Genomic DNA, 10,054 nt, shown 5'->3' with positions numbered 1-10,054 from the left:
TGATGATTTCTTCTTTGAGGGCATTCTCCCTTTTGCTAGGTAGATCTATGATTTAATCTGGTGCTTCATTTGCTTGTCCATCTTCAATCTGAGGTGATTCAGGATCTGAGTACTTGCTTCCACTCAATGGCAGGTTGTCATTTTTCCTTTGAGCTGTCTTCTTCTTCTGACGTGCTTTCTTCCCCATTGCTCTACGAATCTCCTTCAAGCGATCAAGCTTCTCTGAAGGACCTGCTCCGATACCAATTGTTGGAAATAATACTGAGAGGGGGGGGTGAATCAGTATTATCAGATCAATAAAACTTTTCCAATTTCATGCTCAGAAACATATACGCGACTTCAGTTAAGTGAACCCGCGTGTACACGCGACTGTGTCTAAAGCAACTAGCGTATATTCAGAGATCTTATGATTCAGTTAGCTTATCTTCAGTAAATGCATCAGAACATTATTAACCATATTGACAGTAAACAGGTGCAGTATAACAGAACAGATCATCACACATAAAGCACACACATGAACACCATGATATAAGGTGGAAACACAATGTGGGTGAAAACCACCTGCTGCAATTTGTTTCTATCTTCCTTTAATAAGAAACTTCTTTTACAATGTACTGGTGCAGTCCTTTACCAGCACGCAGGCTACAACCTGCAGAGGGCTACAACCCTCATAGTTCTTGTACTAGCCGATCCATTTACTAGTACGTAGGTGCCAACCCTACAGAAGGCTACAACCTTCACTCATTTTCCAGCTGCTCCTGGAAGGGAGCTACAACCCCCTTGGCTCTTGTACTGGCTGATATATTTACCAGTACGTAGGTGCTGGCCTACAATCTTCCCGGGACCACGTTTCATACATTTTCATACTGGATCCATGAAACAATCACCATTGTAGAACAACGTGCATCATCAATCTCTGAATCACCCAATACTGAATCATTGAAACCCTGTCAAGAACACAGACAACATAACAACAACCAGATCCAACTCCATCTTCATACTTCACATTGTATACGCTACTTTGACGAACCCAACCTGTGTGTATACGCACTTTTACCAAAGGCAACCCGCGTACAGATCTGTAAATTCAAACTTAAAACTCCGCAGCTATATCAGTCATCAAAACAGACCCAGATCATAACAATAAACATGCGTCAATAGATCTAGTCTATTCACAGTCAAACCATATGAAGATAATCATTCCAAGCCTTGAGATCTCGTTCCATCGTTCATCATCCTCCACATGAGTGAAACCTTGGTTCAGATCACCAACCCATAACCAGCATTTGGATCTCACACTTCCTCAGATCTTCATCACTCACACACTACATCATCCTTTGCCTAATGATCTTCTCCTTATATAGCCTTAGGCCCTTCACAATACCACGGGCCAAAACCATAGCAACACAATACCATTAGCTACAAAACTAGGGATCAACACGTTCGTCGAGACATCAAGGTCCAAAACCATAGGCACAACTTCCAAGGAATAACCGCCGTGGACCAAAGATAAGTTTTCCACATACACGCGCTTTTACTGAAGCCAACCAGCATGTACACGCGACTTGATATATAGAGAACCTGCGTATACGCGACTTGGTATATAGTGAACCTGCTTGTATACGCGACTTGGGCTTAACGAACCTGCGTGTATGAACTTTCTTGGCATGCTGTACTAAGATCTGTCCTCTGATTAAGTTGCCATCACCTGTACCAACCTCTGAGCACCTGTACCAACCTCTGAGTGAGTTGCCATCAAGGACAACACTTGAATCATAATGCCAACATATAGTGCCACTAGACCCTGCTGAGGGAGCGCGCTATACTGACCCTGCTTACGACTTTGTGGAGGACGATGATGATCTGGATCAGATATACAAGACCACAACGTGAAACAAAGATTGGATCAATCCTACAACCGATGGAAGAATTACATGGGATAAGGATAGTTTCTATACCTCAGACTTAGATGAAGAGCTCGAGCACTGACATAATCGGTTGCACGAAGTATCTACATTGAGTTGCAATATGATGACCAAATCACTGCGGTATGTCTCAATTGAGGTAAGAAAGATTCCACATTATGATGGTTTGACTAATGTTGATTTGTTTTTGGATGAATTTGGAAGGGAAGTGCCTGAAGAACATCACTTCCAAGCACTTGAATTGGCACTGCATGCTACACCTTCTCGTTGGTGGGGTACGCACAAAGAAAACTTCGTTGGTTGGAAGGAATATAGAAGGATGATGAAATTATGGTTTGGATATGCTAATGCTAGGATGACTAAGAAGTATAGCAGGAAGGATTATCCTTGCGAGCATTTGGTGTGGTGGACTAGCACTTGGGGAACAGAGCCACAACCAAAATGGGTGCACATCTTCTGTCATACCTTAGATATAATCCCAATGAACTGGTATTTGGAAACAAAGCTTTGCCATGGGATAGCTGAATGGGACATCTTGAGAGAAAGTTTTTTTATTGACGTTCAGATTTGAGGATGGGTTCGAATGCATTGATGAAGCGCTTCAGGAGATAAAAGCCGCTATCTTCAGGATGCCTAAGGAACTGGTAGAATGGACTCAGCCAGATTGGAGTACACAATTGTGCCATGCACTAGAATGTTATAATGTGACTGCTGAGGAGGAAGAAGAAGATCTGCGAAATATTAACATTCCAGAATCAGAGGGACAACGCGAAGTTGAGGGACCTCAGACAAAGAACCCTGATGTAACAGAGCCGTTGAAAACCCGACAAGTAAATATTGGATCTAACACAGAGCCTAAGTTTGCGAAGATAGGAGACTATTGGGATGAAGATACAGTCGATAAGGTAGCTGAACTGCTTTGCGAATACCAGGATCTATTCCCAACAAAGTTCTTGGATCTGAAAGGTATTGTCAGAGATTTGGGTGTAATGAAAATTACTTTGAAACCTGACACGAAGCTCGTAAAGTAGAGACCTTATCAGCTCAATCCAAAGTATAAAGAAAAGGTGTGTAAAGAGCTTGATAAGATGTTGGAGGCCAGAATTATTGAACCAATAGAAGAATCTGATTGGGTAAGCCTAATGGTGGTCCAAGAAAAGAAACAACAGGGTGAAATTAGGATATGTGTAGATCTGAGGAAGTTGAACAATGCATGCATGCATGATCCATTTCCAACACCATTTACAGATGAAGTGTTAGAGAATGTTGGAGAACAGGACGCTTATCCATTCATTAATGGGTTCTCAGGATACCACCAAATAAATATCGTACCAGAGGATCATAGCAAGACAACCTTCACGACAGAGTGGGGTTGTTTTCAGTATACAATAATTCCATTCGGATTGAAGAATGCACCCGCAATCTTCTCCACAGTGCTAATCATGATGTTCAAGGAGTTTATTCATAGATTCTTGGAAGTGTATTTTGATGACTGGACTGTGTTCGGATTGGTGAAGTTCCATGATGCAAGTCTGCGCCTCATGCTGGATACATGTTGTAGATACCAGATCACGTTGAACTTGAAGAAATGTATATTCTGTGTGCCTTTTGGAATTTTTCTAGGCCATGTAGTATGCAAGCAGGGATTGATGGTGGACCCTGCGAAGATAGTTGTGATTGTGAATTTGGAAGCCCCCAGGAATGTAAAGCAGCTACATGCGATGTTAGGGCACACTGGTTCTTATATAAAATTTATCAAGGCTTATGCTCAAATAACTGCACTGATGGAAAAGTTATTGAAGAAATACACGACTTCTTGTTGGGATGAAGAGTGTCTGTGCAGTCCGGACATATTGAAGGAAAATATGGTGACTGCGCTGATCTTGACGTGGTTTGGGTGCCCTAAGATATTGATGAGTGATAGGGGTAGGCATTTCTTGAATGAAACAATTAGCATGATGCTTGAAGAATTCCAAGTGTACCATCAGAAGAGTACACCCTGTCACCCCCAAGCTAGTGCTACAGTGGAAGCATTCAATAAGGCTATGGAGAATGTGTTGACAAAGGTTTGTAACATGAAGAGGAACGATTGGGATGTGCGCATATCAGCGGTCCTATGGACATATAGGACAACGTGAAAGAAGTTGACAGGTGAAACTCCATTTAGATTGGTCTATGGGATCGAGACGATGATTCCTATGGAATATATTTTTCCAAGCTTGTGCATTGTGGCTTTGACAAAGATGATGGATCGCGAGACCTTGGAGGAATGACTCATGCAGTTGATGGAGTTGGAAGAAGACTGATTTCTTGTAGGATTTCACCAGCAAGTGCAAAAGGAACATGAGAAGGCCTGGCATGATAGGCATATTAAGCTACACACATTTAAGGTGAATGATTTGGTTCTTCTCTATGATAGTAAGTTCACAAAGTTTCTGGGTAAATTTCAAATGCATTGGTTGGGACCCTATGTAGTCAAGGAAATCATGGATGGTGGCGCAATTTAGCTCGCGAAGCTGAATGGCGAATTGTTCCTTGGAAAGGTGAATGGAAGTCAGTTGAAGTTGTATACAGGGGATCCTGCCCATGCGCAATGACTATATAGTAGCAGAACAGTCTTAGCACTCCAGGAAGCTGCAAGAGGGAGCGCTACTATAAACTACATTTCCCAAAGAAGAGGAAACCACAGTATGGAGGCTGCGCGATGGAAGAAAAAGATGCACTAGAAGAAACTACAAAAGATGAAGTGGACGAGTCCAAAAGTAGTTGTTGAAGTCACTATTCATGACTGGATAGCGAAAATCTAGTTAGAAGGAGCTGGTAGGCAACATTTATGGCAAAAAAATTTGGAGATCTGCTGCCAAAGAGGCATTTATGACTAGAAAATGGAGAGAACGATCGGATTTGAATTCAAAATCTCATATAAATCTGACATGTTGGTCTTCCGAAGAACACTTTGCCTTCCGAGAATTGTGTATGAGAACTATTGTCTTCGCTCTATGAATCAACAGACTTGGGAGAATTTAGTTGCAAGCCCGTCATTTGCGAAACAACCTAAGGAGAACCATAAGCTTATCCTTGAATAGATGGTTGAGCCTATAAGTTCGAAAGCCAATGTCTCTCAAGAGGAAGCCCCTGAAGTAGTGTCAGTGGAGGCTATTCCATTTGTTCCTATGACGCCGAGGTCGCCTAGACCAAAGAAATCAGCTGCTAAGGAGAAGCAGAAGAAACTTGTACTGGTGAGGCAATCACCGAGAAAGAACTCGAAGGTTCGATAGAAAGAAAGGAAGGACTAGGCAAAGCAGTTGGAAGAACCAATGGCTTTGGAAGTAGAGGAATTCCGTGATGGAGTTGAGGAATTAGATGCTCATGAGGGTGAGCCTCTCACTAGGCTCCCGACGTATATCCCTCCAAGGAAAGGGAAAGAGAAGGTAACTAAGGACCTGGATTCAGGAAAATTCATGGTCTCCATGCCACTACTGCCAGAAGAAGTATTATTTGAAGGCGCACTCTTAGCACGTATCCCGGTGTTAAAATTAGAAGATTGGGATCTTGCCAACGACGAGAAATTTCCTCACTTGGCCACCAATAAATACATGACCAAGATTTACTGTGAAGAAACTGGCATCACAAGGCTGGAACCGATGAAATGGGTTAAAGGCGTCGAGCAGGCCATATTACTACATATGCTGTGTGTGCCACACTTTCAACGGTCAATTATCAATACTGTTTGTGTGCGCCAACTGCTTACGCTAGTTCACGATGGGTGTTTATGGTTAGGTGAACCCATCCCCATAATAGACCTGCTAATCCATAAAATTACAAAGTTTCCCTATAAAGGGGTGGATCCAGCTAAGGAATTTGTAGGAAAAAGTAAGGAGAAGGAACTTACCAACAAAATGAAGACCGAGTTTGGGTTGATCAAGAAGTCGTGCGGATATTCTATCTACTCTATCACAGACCAAGAGATGCAGTTTGCTGATTAGATTTTGACAGGGAAGATCATGTGAAAATGTCACGCGGATGAGGTTTTGACGCCAGTCATTTCGTTGGCTACACAGTGCACAAAGGGGGTGTAGTTATACTCGGCGCAGTACCTTTGTAAGGAGTTCTTACCAAAGTGTCGCGAAGCATAGGACAATAGCAAGGCATTTCACTATGCCTGGCTCCTATTGCTGATTGTACTAGTTGCATGGTGACTACTGGAGGATAGTTAGTTCCCTCTGTAGGAAGAGGACATATCAGAGGTAGAAAATTTCGCTTCGTTGTGGGTGATGAAGGATCCAAAGAGGATCATGGAGTCTAAGGTTTTCTGGATATTGGTCGAGATGGACCTCTGCACAGTGATAAGTTAGAGGCCAAGGTTGTCTCCAACCTTGTTTGAGCAGTTGCGTGCCTTCACGGAATTTAAGGCCGACTTCCATAATACATCCATTCGTGAGGCAAGACCCTAAGAAGATATGGCACAAGCTACCATACATAGTGAAGGAGACTGATGTGTAGGAGTTCATGGGACTATGGCCAATGGAGTGGTAGGAGCCCACAGACCTTAGCGCAGGAACTAATAAAGGAGGAGAGAGCTCCTCCGCGCAGACAACAACTAAGCAGAAGAAGAAGGAAGCAAAGAAAGAAGCAGCGCGCTAGAGGACCGCTCAAAAGAAGAAAGACGTTGTTGCTAAGGAAACTACTGAAAAAGAGTGTGCGCAGAAGGAGCGTGCTGAGAAAGAGCATGCCAAAAAAGAGGACACAGTGGAAGTCGAAGCATTGGCTTCCTAGCGTATTGAAGAACATGAACTGTCCGAGCAGGGAGGATGGAGGTGACGAGAAAAGCACTCCCTTCAAATTGCAGAAGCGGACCAGGGAGGTAACCTCTAGACCAAGGAAAAAGCACAAATCAGACAAGAAAGCATGCATTTACCCCATGGTCCTCACAGAAGGGGACCTTAATGAAATTGGGGATAAGGTCAGAGACATGACGACAAAGTTGTGTACTCAATTTGAGCAGAAATACATGCAGACGTTGGGGAGCATCTAGAAGGATCTATGTGAATTGTAGATTCATACAGGAAGAATTCAGGCAAGTGTTAGACAAGCAAGTGAGGTTCAAGTGAGCCTGCAACAAGCGAGCGTAAGCACCATGGAACCAAAACGAACTATGGACCTCATAATCATTTCCTTGCTAGAAGGAACTTTACGTGCAGAGTTAGAAGAAGACAATGCCCAACTTATAAAGATAAAAGGAGTAGGTATGGATTTAGTCGCGGTGCCACTTCAGACCCTCCACGTGCTTCATCAAGGGGTCTTGGATGAGCTTTGGATTAGAGAAAAATGCACGCTATCAGTGATAAGATAATTTAAAATGAACAATGAACGGATCTTCCCCGAGAAGGTTAAGGCTCTTAAGGAAAAAGAAGAGATTGCAACGCAAAGCTAGATCCTAGAAGTAGCAATTACACAAGCATGTAACTTAGTACCAGAGCTACACATTCTAGAGGGTGCGTCTGCATCAGCAAAGGTTCGAAAATTGACCACTGCAATGCGACAGTCCAAGGAAGAGGTAGGCTGAGTTACTTTTGATTTTTAGATGAAGATCTCGGAACTGCAGTTGAAACTGTAGCTGACTACTCCGCCAGAGGTCAGGGAACAACGCATCGCAACCATTAGGGAACATATGGATACCTTGGATAGTGCAGTAACAAGATGCAATTCTATCTTTGAACATGCAATGGAGTTATGGACCACTTTGCAGGAGGAATCTAACTTATAGAGATTGGGTACAGAGGTTAGAGAGGCACAACATAAAGTCGATGAGAGTAGGCCGACTGTGTGCACATTGGTGCCAATCCAGTGCTTCGCGCACTTACAGGAAATGAAGGTGCTACAAGCACAGGTTGAGGAGCTGCAACATAAAGAAAAAGTTTTGAAGGCTTGACTTCAACCATGGACAGAGGAAGCAAGCCAGGTTACTCTGGCTATCCAAGAGAATCTGAAGACATTCCAGTAGACATAGAGGACCATGCACCTTGCAATGGAGGGGCCAACTACAAAGAAGCTGGTCGAAGAAGTGAAGCATGCCGTAGTACAAAGCATAGCAAACCTTGAAGTCTTGAAGATGGAGTTCAGCGAACTCCACCACAAAGTGGAGAAGCTAGCTGAGTGACTCGAGGGAAAGTCACCATATTTGTGTTGGGGGCTTATTGGGATAAGGTCCCTAGGGTCAATTTTTGACAGTTTTGTAATAATTTTTGTAAAAGAATGTAAAGTATCTGTGAAATGAGGAAGCATAGTGTGAAGCTAAGTAAGAGTCAAAGGGGCATTAGTCCCTTGTATGGGTAGGTGATAGGTCAGTTTTGAGACTCACCCATGGTCCGCGGGCCATGGTATTGTAATGAAAAGGCTATATATAAATGAGTCATAGCGAGTCTAAGGAAATAACTTTAGATAGCGAATCATTGTAAGGGAAAGGTGATAATGTAGGAAAATTTTCCTGTACTTAGGCGAAAGGGTGAGGCTCCTGCAGCTGAGTGCGCAGAGACATTGGTAAGTCTGCAGTTGAGTGGGCGGGCCCCAACAATTGAGTGCGCAGGGTGGAAAGAGTCTGTAACTAAATGCTGAATCTAATAAATACTATTTTAGATCAAATCTATTGCATCTGTGACTTGTTCCTTAATTCTGTTTAGGTTTATGCATCATCACTCAACAATATTTTTTATATGAATTAATGCTTTATTTCTAGGTGAAAAAGATAGATCTCTAATATTCAGGCATAATAAGTATAGTTAAACACCTTCACGAAGGCTGGAAGGTCTGTTCGATAGAATTGTAGAAGTAGGCAGTCAGACAGAACAGGTCTGTGCGAAGGTAGATCTAAGCTATAAGAACCTTAGAAGGACCATCACATAGGCCTCTGGATGCAAAAACCTAGTTTTAGCATCCCCCAATACTGCTTCGGGTGAGACTGCAGCCTACGCTATGCAGGTTGTTGTCGAAAGGGCCATCAGTTAGGGTCTTATTGGTTTGCGTGAATAACTCTAAACATGGGTTAGGCCCCCTTAAGCCAACATACCCAATGGGATACAAATCCTACTTAATGAGGGTTTTTAAATCCTCCCACTTATTCACTGGAGGTTCTCCCTCCAACCTTAGGGCTTCCATGTGGCTCTCCCACCAAGTCATTACATGACCCTCCAATTTCAGTCATGCAAATGAGATCTTTTGCCCTTCCTCAATCTGATGGACACGGAAATAAACTTCCAATTGTTGTAACTAGTGGTTCAACTTAAGAGCATTGATCTCGCCATGGTATGGCTTGATATTGACTTTTTCTTCCACTTTAAATAGGGATTGGTTCACAACACTCGAACTGGGTTGACCTTTTCCAGGTTCTTTCTTCAGCTGGTTATTTGCGTCTTCCTGATATTCCGATCCCCCTTCTTATTTGTCCTCTGCATTCAAATCACCTTTTTCTCCAAATTTCCTCAACTTATTGCTTAGGGCCTCCATGAGGAGGTTTACATTGTGGTTTATATCTGCGACTTGTTCTTTGAGCCACGAAAACCTCACCTCTGCAGGATCACAAAGTTCATTTATAGATTCATCGCCCATGATTAGGGTTTTATGATTTTCGACCTCGCCGATCTAGATCCATGCAATCTCCAAAAAATAACCAAAGAAACCTACTATGATACCAAATGATTAGTAAAATTCCATGGATATTCCATTGGACAATTCGTCACAACAGTTATGATAATATTATATTAAAAATATGAGATTCTACACTATTACAGTTTCATTTAATTTCTAGATTTGTAAAATTAATTGTAATTAGTGCTTGCATGCAAAATCAAATCAAGAGGAAAAGTAGAGAATGAAAAAAAAATCTCACACACACATAATACACAAGATATGCTCTCTGGGAAATCCTTTTGGGAGAAAACCGAGCTAGAAGGTGAGGTCGCTTCGCTCTCTTTCTTTGTTTGGAAATATGGCTCCTACAATGCACATATCCTATCTAGGTGCTCTACCTCCTATCTCTCCTGGCTATTTTTTCTCAACTATGGAACAATATTATCTCGAAAGAATGGAAACCCTCTTCCCCTTAGTGGCCCGGTTATAACATAACTCGATAG

The sequence above is a fragment of the Pinus tabuliformis genome, chromosome 1_2 (assembly GCF_031772625.1).
Source record: "Pinus tabuliformis cultivar Carrire ecotype Pingquan chromosome 1_2, CPIR1, whole genome shotgun sequence".
Taxonomy (NCBI): Eukaryota; Viridiplantae; Streptophyta; class Pinopsida; order Pinales; family Pinaceae; genus Pinus; species Pinus tabuliformis.
This window is presented reverse-complemented; position numbering follows the sequence as displayed.